This window comes from Phoenix dactylifera, unplaced genomic scaffold, assembly GCF_009389715.1.
Source record: "Phoenix dactylifera cultivar Barhee BC4 unplaced genomic scaffold, palm_55x_up_171113_PBpolish2nd_filt_p 000481F, whole genome shotgun sequence".
NCBI lineage: Eukaryota > Viridiplantae > Streptophyta > Magnoliopsida > Arecales > Arecaceae > Phoenix > Phoenix dactylifera.
This window is the reverse complement of record NW_024067902.1, coordinates 235,371-248,840: the sequence shown is the minus strand read 5'-3', so window position 1 is coordinate 248,840 and position 13,470 is coordinate 235,371. Positions and strand designations below refer to the sequence as shown.

General features: G+C 41.4%; 1 pseudogene; it reads left to right on the top strand.

The window, feature by feature from the left end:
• The window catches only part of LOC120106161, a 46,481-nt pseudogene extending 41,735 nt beyond the window's left edge, over positions 1–4,746 (top strand).
• The last annotated feature ends 8,724 nt before the right edge of the window (positions 4,747–13,470 follow it).

Sequence of the window (13,470 nt, the reverse complement as noted above, 5' to 3'; positions counted from 1 at the left end):
GCAGTGTTTTGCCTTCAGGATTAAATTGCCTTCAGCGAGACATACCATGCTATCGTGATTCTCCAATATGTAAGCTATACTCCTTTAATTTTTTCATCGTTGCAGCTCTTAATTATGTTACAGAGAGAGCATACCCTCTAAATAATTACCCAAAAAGAGTCATGTTTACCATTTTTTTTTTCACTTAATTACAGATTCTTCCTTTGCAATAGAGTGTGGCGGTAGTAAAACCATTACAGCTTCTGATGGAACTGTTTATGAAATTGATAATGCCACTCTCACCACCGCATCATACTATGTGACCGACACAACTAAGTGGGGTGTTAGTAGCGTTGGAAGCTTTGCAGACTCTTCAGGTGCTAACTATATAATTAACAGCTTATCTCAATTCCAAAATACTCTGGATTCAGAATTGTTCCAAACTGCAAGGCTATCGCCATCATCCCTGAGATACTACGGGATCGGGCTTCAGAATGGAAATTACACTGTAAAGCTGCAATTTTCTGAGACTGCATATCCCAATCCACCTACATGGAAGAGTGTGGGAAGAAGGGTTTTTGATATTTATATACAGGTAAGAGAATTAGATGTACTGTGTCATAAGTTACACAACTTATTTTTTATGATCAGGGAAAACCTATAACAAAATCAATAGATTTTATTGGTTCAGCTGCTTTGCATGAAAATTAGAATCATAATAAATCATTACTTAATAATGTGAGCAAGAATTCCATAAAAAGGAATCACTCTGTTAGTATGATTTCTAGCACTTATTTTTTTTTTACAATACTGATTCAGTACTGGTGTAGAAACTTTTTTTATTGTGTCTGAATGTTTTGGTAAAGTAATATGCATATTTTTACTATACAAATCGTGGCCCTTTATGTTATGCTTCGCCTTATTTATGTGATTGGTTTTTCAATTGTCCTTTTGTCAAACCATTATGATACTCCAATTTATATGGGAACTTGAAACTTGATCATGATATTTGTTGCAATTAGAGAAATTCAAAGAAGAAGAAATCAAAATGCTTGAATTTGATAGTACTCAGTGGAAAAACCTAAAATGGGGCTGTCACAACCATAAATATAACTTGTTCTTGAATGCGTATGTGTGTTTTTGAGAACGAAAATGCAAATGTTTTTCTTCAGGTTAATGGCAACAATGCACATTTCAGTCAATATGGACTTTTGAACATCTAGCATAGTCCTGATTTTGGTTCTCTTTCCGGCATTATTGGTTTTCTAATGTTCTAGGGGGCTCTCAAAGAGAAGGACTTTGATATAAGAAAAGAGGCTGGTGGGAGCTCTTTCGTTGCTGTTGCGAAGGAGTTCACAGTTCCAGTAACCAAAAATTTCCTTGAACTCCATTTCTTTTGGGCTGGAAAGGGTACTTGCTGTGTGCCTATGCAAGGATACTATGGTGCATCCGTTTCAGCTATCAGTGTTTCTCCTTATGGTATTCAACTATATGGTTTGTATAATGAATATTTTAAAACATTGGGATGCCAACTTCTAATTGTTCAATATATTTTCCAGATTTCACTCCTACAGTACCTAACAAACTACCAACTCAGAGTTCAACCAAGAAACATACAGGTTTGATTGTGGGGATCGTAGCTGCTTTTGCTGGTTTAGGATTATTGTTGGCTATTTTTGGAACTTTCATATGGAGACAGAAGAAAAAAAGGCTAAGCATGGAGGATGAAGGTATAAACTTCTGCTAGATATAGATCAACAGTTACTTGCATCAGGAGTGAATGTAATCATTGAATGTAGTGAACTCTGTGCTTCTTTCAAAATGTTTCAGAGTTGTTAGGAATGACCACCAGGCCAGACACTTTCAGTTACGCAGAAATGAAGGCTGCTACGGATGACTTCCATCTGTCAAATATGCTGGGAGAGGGAGGATTTGGGCCTGTATTTAAGGTTAGTTTGTTTGTCATTTTATTGTTGTATGAAACAGTTTATTATCAACTGGCCTCTTAATTTGACTATTTTAAGATTCTCTTTCGAATCCAGAAAAGGAAAAAAAATACACAATAGTCAGAAGAACAAATACTAGCATTTCATAAATATAAGTGCCTGTTGTGTCATTGTTGTGGTCTTTTGCATTTTTGTTTCTCTACATATTAGAGAAATACCGTATGGAGATTGATGTTGAAGATGGCAATTGCACAAAACTTTTACTATTTCTTGCTTCTATATTCCCTTCTTTTTGAAAGCAATAACCCTTTGCTACCAAAACCTCTAAATATTTTACAAACAATTTCAAAAAAACAAAAGGGGTTCATCATAGATGTTGTTTAGTCTATCTCAATTTTCTAGCTCATTAGGCCAAATGAGTGTATCCATGAGTTCTCTTGCTGCACTTTTCATTATCTTCCTGATTAGTCATTAAACAGCCCGCTAATAGTCATCGTAGGAAAGAGGATAAAAATAATTTTAGCATCAAGATCCATCATAACTATATATTGACTCAATTTTTTGTGTAGGGTAAACTGTCTGATGGGAGAATAGTGGCTGTAAAGCAACTTTCAGCAACATCTCACCAAGGGAAGCGCCAATTCATGACAGAGATTGCAACTATATCTGCAGTACAACACCGGAACCTTGTGAAATTGTATGGTTGCTGTATTGAGTGTGCCAAATGGCTCTTGGTTTATGAGTACCTAGAAAACAGGAGCCTAGACCTAGCAATCTTCGGTATGCTTTATAGACTTGATCGCTCAAATTTCCTTTCATTTTCACAGCTGTAGAATTTCTGTATACATATTTAGGCAACGGGTTGTCCAACCCTCATAGGTTTGCCCCAAACAGAAATAGATCTGTTAAAGATGCAATATAGACATTTACCCAAATGTACAGATCGCACATCATTTTTGTTGGATTGCTTTGCATACTAACTGTGAAGGGCATGCATCCACTGCAAGTGTCGTACAAATTGAATCATCAGATTCAATCCCTCATTCATTCATGCTTTCCAGTTTCCAAATTTCAGAATTCATGTACATGATTGTGGTCTCGTTGCAGGGAACAGTAATTTGCACCTTGATTGGCCTAAACGCTTTGAAATATGTTTGGGTGTAGCAAGAGGTCTAGCATACCTTCACGAGGAATCAAGTGTGCGTATCGTCCATAGAGATGTCAAAGCCAGTAACATTCTCCTTGATGCTGATCTGAACCCAAAGATATCAGATTTTGGTCTAGCTAAGCTCTATGATGATAAGAAACTCACATTAGCACAAGAGTTGCTGGTACAATGTAAGGGTCACTGTTCTTTCCACTAAAGTCATTCTTACTTAACAAGCTATCATTTATATGTTTTTCATTTATTAAGTGTACTTGGACACTAACTAACAGTATATGCTGCTTGATTAAGTGGTTATCTCGCACCAGAGTATGCCATGAGAGGGCATCTTACAGAAAAGGCTGATGTGTTTGCATTTGGGGTTGTCGCACTCGAGATTCTTTGTGGACGGCCTAATTCAGATTCAAGCCTCAGCGAAGAGAAGGTCTATCTTCTTGAATGGGTATGTTGATAAATTTAATTAACTTACAAGAATCTTATGATCATGATTTGCTATTGTATATTTCTCTGTATTAGGCATTCTTAAGGGCTAATTACATGCCCCATTTACCAAGAGAATTCCCCAAGGGTACCATAGGATGCTCAATATTATCTTCTTCACATATCCAACTAATTTAATCCTTTCTTTGATTCTGGAAAATCAACAATACTTTTTAAGTAACCCATGATCATATATTCAAATTTTGGTTGTAAGAATCTTTGAGGAAGTATCTCTCATAGCACTCGTCAATTGTTATCTCGCAGGCTTGGAATTTGCATGAAAACAAGCGTGAATTGGAAATGGTAGACCCTAAACTCACATCCTACAACAAGGAAGAGGCCACTCGAGTTATTAGTGTGGCTCTTCTTTGCACCCAAGCATCACTCATGCTGCGACCGACCATGTCAAGGGTGGTGGCGATGTTGGTAGGAGACATCGAAGTGAGTGAGGTCACAATGAAGCCTAGTTACTTAACGGAATGGAAGGATATTAGCAGGAGCTTTGCCACTGACTACTTCTCTGAAACCTCAACCCAACAATCTGCAAATAACCAAGTTAGCATGGCATCAAATGCAACCATATCACAAGAAATACGCAGCGAAGCTTTTCCCTCCCAACTACTGATGGATAAGACCATTAGTGAAGGAAGGTGATTGTTGCTTGCCTGTCATCCTAAATCGTGATGCTTTTATTTGGGCAAATCTTCGGAAAGAACCAGCAAACCCTGATGCTTATGTCCATATCAAAATCATTTTTCCAGTATCTTGAGTTTTTATGTAACTTCTGACCATCGAGTGTTGGCCTTAAGGCTTGTGAAACCTTTTTCACCAATCCTGTCAACTTCTCCAAACACTTTCACATAGCTTTCATTCACATTACTCTAGGTTTTCTTCTCCTCTTTTCTGGATCTTCAACACAAAAGCAAGCTTCTGTCTTTCTTGGGCCATCTGATATTTTCGTGGTTTTTGTTCATAACATCCTGAAAGTTCAGTCATTTTCCTCGATTACTGCAACTTCTATACCTTGTTTGATGCACTCAGCTATTATAAGAGAGTATTCTGCAACTAGCTATTTTTTATTAAAATTTATCCTTGGGTGATGTACTATTACCTCGTTGCATATTTTGTTGTAGATATAACATCAACAAGCTCTATATATATTGGATTTTCTGAGTACTTATTTCCCATTTTTTAAGTGAGGGATTCTATGGATGATGACCAGGAGGGAATCTATTGATTCTGACCAAGAGTGCTTCTTCCTTCCCCATTATACCTCCAATAGAAATCTTTCCATGATTTATGAATTAAATCATTTTGGCAAAAGTATAATTAACTGAAGCTTATAAGAACATGTTGTGAAGATCATTTAGGATTTTGATCAGGTTGCCCAGACTTGTGAATTATATGTTAATGAGAAAAAGGATCAGAGGACAATTAAGTTTTATTGAATAACACCGACTGCTAAGAGCTATTCAGGAGTATTTCAATTCTGGCAAAGTAGGTTAATGCGTTTGAGCACTTAAAATTGAGGATTAAAGAAAAAGAAAGAAAGCAAGAAAGAAAAAATGACTGTGATTTGGATGCTATTCCGTGGATTCCTAGGATCAAGCTATTATTGCTCTAATAGCATCATGAGTATTTCAATTCTGGAGAAGTTTGTGATTAGAATTTATCATACCTAAGATCTTGGTGACTTTGAAATGGCTTTATAATGGGTGTGGGTTAGGTCTTGCAAGGTGGAAAGAAAAACTCGGCTCCAGTATTGGACCATAATACAGCTAGAACTTGTAGATTTATGCTGGGCATGATATATACTACATTGTATTATTGAGTTAACAATGATGCATCTAAAGTTGAGCTGAATGATGATCAATTCAAGAGGAAAACATCTTATTTGTGGCTTCACAACAAAGATGACCACTATCTTTCACAAAATTGCGAAGATGAAATTCCCTTAAAGAAACAGAATAAAAAATTACCAAAAAAACACTAAAAACAAGACCTCGACAAGTCATGGTTGGGGTGAAGATTTCCTCCTATTTAGTCACCATTTGGGTCTAAATCTTTGTAGTATTTAACAGTCCAGTTTATCTCGGTGGAACTCATATTATTTAATAATCTAGTTATATCTAATATGATAACTGTTTTATCCAAATTATATATACCATCCAGTTTTCAGGGGTGTGCTCTTATATAATGAACATAGTGGATAAGAAAAAGAAAAAATTGCTCACCCTCACAGCCACCCACCATCCCCTGGCCCAGAGCAAGTCGCCTCGCCTATAGATTATGAAGCTTCATGCTTCACTCAAGCCTCCAAAAGTGCCAAATGGAGGGCAGCATGCGATGCATTACATAAGTGTAGGACATGGCCATTAGTCTCTATGGCTTCTCGCATGAATGTCGTCTATCACATTAGAAGATGAGCTGATGGCTCTCTTAAATAGTATAAAGTCCGCTTGGTTGCTAAAGGCTCTATTAACAACCTATTAGTTGACATTGGCCTTCCATGGTACACAGATGTTTATTTATATATGTCCTCATCATATTCATATATGTTGATGATATTATTGTCGTAGAAAAAAATATAAATTCTTTGCATCACTTTATCAAAAATCTTAGTGCGCAATTTGCATTGAAAGATCTCGATCTTCTCTACTTTTGGGCATTGAGGTACACCCTGATTGAACCAGGATTTTTTTTCCCAAACCAAATATTCACTAGATCTTCTTGCTTGATCACCTATTATGACAATATTAATGCCATTAGATTCACTTTAAACCCATCTTTGCCCGAACTAAGCATATTAAAGTTGGCCACCACTTTGTCGAAGAGTAAGGTTGTTCAACATGATCTTGATGTTCAATATATGGCCTCGCATGACCAAATTACCAATAATTTCACAAAAGATCTATCATCGCACCAATTTCGATTTTTGAATAGCAAGCTAATAGTGTGTATGCACCACCCATCAGCTTGAGGAAGCATGATAGATCCCAAGATTAAGGTAGACAAAATCCCAAAATCAAGCTTACAAAGAAGAAAGATGAGCTATGGTTGTTTGGACAAGATTCAAAAATCAAGATTTTGAAGATGGAAAATCAAACCAATCAAGGAAACAAATAAAAAAATGTACTAAACATGATTGATTTATTCTTTACTAGTTTATGGTATATTCCATATATATATATATATATATATATATATATATATATAATTTATAATATATACTTATGCAGGGTTAAGAAACTCAAAATAATATCTTTTAACTAGCCTTAGATTCTAGGTTTGGACCAAATGAGTTATCACTTCAGGGTAAATAATACCTTTCTAGTAATGCTCCACCGCATAAGAAGCAGCCTAGTTGACCGGAAAAAAAAAGAATTATATTTATACTAGAATTGTATGATCATCCAATCCGACTAGAAAAAAAAAAGAATTTGTACCGTCTACAAGCACAACTGGGGAAGGAATTCTGGAATTGCGGATGGGTGTAAAAGCTGTCTTTGACTTGCAAATTTACCATGCTTGGAACCTTGCCAGGAGCCTGAGACAGTAGGACTTCTATTACATTTGTAGTTTTACAGTAAAACTTCAAAGCCTTGTCCATACTTGGGCCCGTTGGTGGGCCGTCAAGAAGCTTTCTTGGCACAGGATTGAGATCTTATCTCCCCCTCGCCAAAACCCTCCTCTCTCTCCCCCAGGGGTAATTCCTTATCGGAGTTAACATATTTGAGTTAATAATAAATTTAAAGAGAAGATCTTAATAAATTTTATTATTGGTATGTAAGTAAATATAAATGGCAAGTCTTCCATACCTTGATCTGATCTAACATAGTGATGCAGGACGAAGGTAAAGGATGGAGAGGCAGAGTGAAAGAGGAGAAGAAGAGGGGAAGAAGCAGAAAAGAGAAGAGGAAGAGGAAAAGGAAGAAGACTAATTTTCATGCATCATTTCATTAAAAAAAAAAAAATCCATGCCCCCAATATACATATAGGGCCACAAAAATAACAGATAGGTCCCCTACAAAGAAAACAATCTGAACAATGTCCTCAAATGACAATATGCAAATTAATCCTACCAACATAAAATAATAAAAAAAATAACATAAATCAATCCAACCACAACGAAAGTGGCTGGACCGTCCTCCTGCAACGACCGTGATCCCGCAAAATAATTAGTCCAGTACTAGTGTCCGCACGCACATAGTTTATGAATCCATGTCATAGCTATGAAATATGCCTTGCAGAGAATTATCTGGCATAAGAATTTTTATTTTCTTCAAAATCCGAGACTCTATTCTCTTATGTTTAGACCTGCATAGTTTGATATTCCATTCCTTGGTTTCCTGAACTTGTACTTGAACAAAAAGCCAGTAACACATCTGTTGCTGGAAACTGGACCCGGGGGTGACCACTGGCTGAGAAGGAGGAGCTCCGGCGGTGGTGCGTCGGCGGGCTGCGTCCTCCAGGAGACCTGCAAAAAGCCGGTGGCTGGGGTTTCCGGCGCCGGCCCTCCCGATGCTTAAGTCAGATGGGGTTTTTGTGGAGAAAAAGAGAGTCTGTATGCAGGAGTCAAAGTCAGAAGTCCCCAGTCCTCCTTTAGAAAAAAAAAGTTTCTTTTTTATAGGAGGGGTGCCAGGATTACCCTGCGATGTGACTGGGCGAGTTAATGGGTTTACCGTCATGATTGGGGCGTGATCGTGTGAATTAATGAGTTGCCCGTGGGTGACTGGACGAAGTTGAGTGAGTCAAGAGTTACCGTGGATGGCCTGAGATTTTGGGCTGGCTGGAGGTCCGTAGAGATCGTGCACATTTAATTGATGACAATTGCTCAGGTAGAGATCGCGGGATTGATCCCGGATGAGGAGGAGAGGTCTGCTTCATTCTTTGACTGGGTCTTCTTCGGACTTAAGGTCGGTCGGGCTCAGCTTAGCCGAGATCAAGGCTGCAAGACTGTGAGCTCTGAGTCGGGCGCCCTGAGGGTTGCTGCCGTTGCATCCGTACATCACATTGCCGGACATATTCCACTATGTTCATTTGGGGCGGTCCCATTCTTCCCCAACAACATCTAAGGTATCCGGGCTATATTATGACAGACCATAATGATTAGAATATACTTGTAACCTACTATAGACAGCGTTGACAACTTTATAAAAAGTTACTGGGCGTAGCCTTGTAAAATAAGAGAACCTGATGTGGATACTAATTAAGCAGGCCATGACTCCGGAAAAAATGGAAATAGGAAGGCCTAGAGGGACACTCCAATATAATACACTCATGGTGAACTTTAGGAAAACATTTTGAAAAATCTATAGTGATAGATGATAGTTCAGTTCGTTGCAAAACGTTTCAGATATGCTAAAAGAAGAAAACTAAAGATTAATCCATAAATGATTGGTAGGAAAAAAGCGGCAAACATGCATTATCTACCACACATGCACAGATTTTGTGTCTAGGCCCAAAATCAAATGTTGTCAGAGCTCAATCCGTTGCTCTGGCTCACATTAGGACTCCTAATAATTATGAAAATATTAATCATCCAGCAAACCCACATAATAAAGGTTTACCATCAAGACCATTAGCAACTTGTAAGTAATTTGATCCGGACCAATGCATCTGGCAACTAAAAAAAGTGCCATTACCAAGGCCTAGTATTAATAGTTAAGGATCTCTAATGACGACTGAATTATTTCTAATTTCTAGCAAGAGATTTGCTTCCAATACTTTACAATTAGATAGCTCGTGCTTAAATTAGTGCAATGCTAACAACACAGACCACAAAAAATAATGCCCTCTAGCAACATCACATCGTACAAATTATAAGTGAAATGTACGATCCTATAAAAATGTATAAACACTTCACCAGGCAATAAAGACTCGAGTATGTGCAAGTGAATTGGAGAAATATATCCTATACCGTATGCACCATATAGCCGTGCACGCCTTTAATGACAGTCCGTTTGTGTGGGATCCATTCAAGTATTCATCTCTACGCATTGCTATAGAAACAGATAGATGTGATTAGCGGCATCATGGCTATACGGTGCATGTCATGTAAGATATAATTTCAGATGAATTGACTCAAATCTCCAGCAAAAATGAGGTCATGAACCGTAATTCACGTGAGCAAATAATGAAAACTTGAAAGCATCATCTGATTGCCACCCAAAATCTGCTAAATATACGGAAAATGTGACATTAGCAACGCAAATCTTAACATTAAAGTTAAAAGAAAGGGCGATTTAATCTCTTTTTTACACTAATAAGTCCACGGCCTAACCAGCTTCCATTCCAACAAATCCCCCTGCCTACCTAATAATATTCCAAAAGAAAAGAAAGAGTAAATAAAATCTCCAGATTGCCCTCCACCTCATTTACCACAGACAGAGTTAAAACATACACGGTACACGGGTCTAGAAAGGGCAAAATGGGAACAGGCGAAGCTGGTGGTGTCAGCAGTTTTGTCGACCAGGCCTACTGCTCGCCGTCCGAGTAAGTTGTCTTCCTGCTTTGGTTTTCATATCCTTTTAAGTTTCGATCTCGGCTCACTTTCATTTTCCTTCCCCACAGCACCTACACGAAATCGATATGCTGGTTGCTGTGGCGTCCGAGTGTTAGAACCAGGCTCAGAGGAGCCAGAGGGGGCAGGAGGATGCCGAGAAGAAGCTCGGCGAGGCCGAGGCCGGCGGAGGGAGGCCACCGCGAGGATGGAGGCTGCTGAGGCTGAGCGCCTTGATGAGGAAGAGGCCTCACATGCCTGACCAGGTCAGAGCTCCGTGCCTCTGAGGCACGTTTGGCTGACGCTCGCTCTGAGCTCGCCGGCCAAAAATATGAGGCGGGGGTCCTTCGATTGAAGATTCAAGCAACTCAAAGCTCGAGAGAAGAAGGCCGTGGAGCAAGCTCAGGAATGTGGTGCAGATCTTCCGTGAGTTGGCCGAGTTCTGGGACCTGATGGAGGAAGAGGCGGTTGACGGGCTCATCCGTGGCTTCGAAGATTTTCGGAGGCAGATGCAGAGGATTTACCCCAAGCTCGACCTCAACGGTCTTCAGCCTTGTCTAGGGTCATTGTGGACAATAGCGAACCCGGAAGCCCCGAGGATGACGACGCTCGATAGTGCGCTCGGAGAGCCCTGAATTAAGACTGAGCATGCGGGTCGTCGAGGCTGAGATCGAGGGGGCTGAGCGGGGTTGCTCGCGAGGCCCCATCTGGGGGAGCCACTGAAGGTGCTCCTAAAGAAGCTTCTGAGGCTGCTCCCGAGGCCGCTCATGAAGCTTCACTTGAGGCCGCTACGGACGCTCGTGAAGACGGGCCTGCAGAGGATACTGGGGCTGCTCCTGCAAGGGATTCCAAGGTGGTTCTTGTGGAAGACTTTGACGTCGACGCCGAGACCACGCCGCTCCAGAAATGCCTTAGGACTAGTTTTTCTTTTCTCTTTTTGTAAATAAGGTCGGCCGCTGCGGCCATTGTGCGCCAAGTGGGTCGGCCTCGGACCAAAATCTTGTAATTAGCCCTACGGCTTTTATCAATGAAATATATGCTTTCTCCACCTTGTTGTGTCTTTGGACTCGTTTTCATTCCACTTTCAATGGGCTTTTATTTTGACTGTTTGAGTAGAACTTCATGCATCGTTTGTTTTCGCATGTGACTCCAACATTTTTGAAGAATCTGCTAAATCTACAGGCCAGCTTTGTTGTAGTGCGAGTTAGGGCTGGGTTGCTGTCTCGGCCGCTGGAATTTGAGTGCTTTTTGACCCCGTAGTCGAATCTTCGTTAGATAGTTCCCGAGATTGGAGGAGCCTTAGCTCGCAGTTGACTCGGCGGGCGTCTCGAACTTGGTCGAACGTCTTTATGTTGTACTTGAGGTTGTCAGCAGGTTATCTCGAATTTGGTCGAGGCATCCCGAACTGGTCGGACATCGTTAAGTGGGACCGAGGTCGAGGGAGGCTTGGCTCGCGGTCGACGCAATGGGCGTCCCGAGCTTGGTCAGGACGTCATTAGGTAGGACCGAGGTCGTCACAAGCGGGTCATCTCGAACTTGGTCGAGGCATCTTAGGCTTGTCGAGGCATCCAACTTATCGGGGTATTCCGAGCTCGGTCGAGGCATCCCGAGCTTAGTTGAGGCCACCCGAGCTTGATCGAGGCATCCCGAACTTGATCGAGCGTCACTAGATTTCCCTAAGGACTCGAGTTATCTCAGGGACATCCTGGGTTCACAAGCAGATTATCATTAGAAGAAGCGTTGAATAATTAAGAGAAAATTTTGAGAAATGTCTTATTGGCTGTGTTTTCAAACACTGGAGACCCTTAGGAGGGCTTCACTGATATACATCCGAAGGTTCTCGGAGTGCCAACGTTCGGGAAGGGGTCTCATCAAGGGACTCCAACTTGTATGCTCGGGCCGTTGACTCGAGCAACTCGATACGGTCCCTTCCTAATTGAGGCAAGCTTCCCTTGCTCCGTAGGTCAGAGGCTTCAACTTTTCTCAAACAATGTCTCCTTCTTTGAAGAACTTGACTTTCACCCAGCATTGTAGTATTGTGCCGCTTTCCACTGGTACCTAGCCATGGGCTTGAGTGGCTTCCCTCATCCTTCAAGAAGATCCAGGTACCTCTGAGCTGTGATAAGTTGGAGCTGCGTCGTAGCTCTCCACTTGGCGATGGGAGCCCGATTTCCAAGGATGATTGCTTCCGCTCCATAAGCCAGGTTGAAGGGTTTCACCAGAGGAATTCGGAATGTAGTTTGTGGCCCAGAGTACATGTAGAGAATCTTCGACCCATTGTCCTTGGACCTGTCAAGTCTGACTTTTAGCCTTGAGGATAGTCTGATTTATCACCTCCGTCTCTCCGTTGGTCTAGGATGGGCGACCGAGTGAAGCGATAGTCGATACCGATCTCGGAGCAGAATCTCTGAAGCGAGCGTTGTCAAACTGTCAGCCGTTGTCAGATATGAGGACGCGGGGAGCCCAAACCTGCAGATTATCGATTTTCAAACGAAGTCTCGCATCTTGGCGGTGATTGCCACGGCCGGCCCGACACTTGGTGAAGTAATTGAGGAGATGAAAAATTCTTTGTCCAGTGGCTTGAGAAAAAGGTCCCAAAGTCGAGTTTCCCATTGGGCAAACGGCCAAGGGCATTGATTGAGGTCAAGAACTGAGGTCGGCCTGAATATTGATCGCTGGCATCGTCAACTTTGGATGAAAATCCACTATGTCTCTCTGAAGTGTAGCCAATAATATCCCTAGCGTAGAATCTTAATGGGCAAGGCCCTACCTCCTAGTGATCCTGCAGATCTCCTCATGCACCTCTCGCAAGCGTAGTCCGCCTCAAGGGACGGAGGCACTGAGAGGGACTTGAAGGATCTGCGATAATTGCCTTCATACAGGAGGTATCGGGAAGCCTGCATTTAATTCGCGAGCTTCGAGCTCATCATCAGGGAGGACATCATTTGCAGGTAATTGCGAATGCACTCTATCCAGCTCGGCTCGGTGTCAACGCAGAGAACCGGTTCGGGCTCCTCGTGCTTGGTGCTTGGAGGTACTCACAGTTGTAGTCTTCGGGAGCTCGTTCATGCGGAAAGTTGCCAGTTTTGACAGCTGGTCCCGCTTGCATTCTCTGCTCTAGGATGTGTGGATGTCGAAGGTGCTTAATGTGGAGGTGATATCTCGCACCTTTGGAGATATTTTTGCATTGACGGCTCCTTGCCTCAAAATCTCCAAACCTAGCTCACGACCAGTTGGGAGTCACTGAAGACCTTCAAGCTTTTGACCTCGAGCTCTTTGTCAACTTGAGCTCGGTAATGACGCCTCGTATTCTGCTTCGTTGTTAGAGGCAGAAAACTCGAAGCGTAGAGCTTGTTCCGCAACCACCTCATCTGGGCTGGTAAGAATGAGGCCTGCAC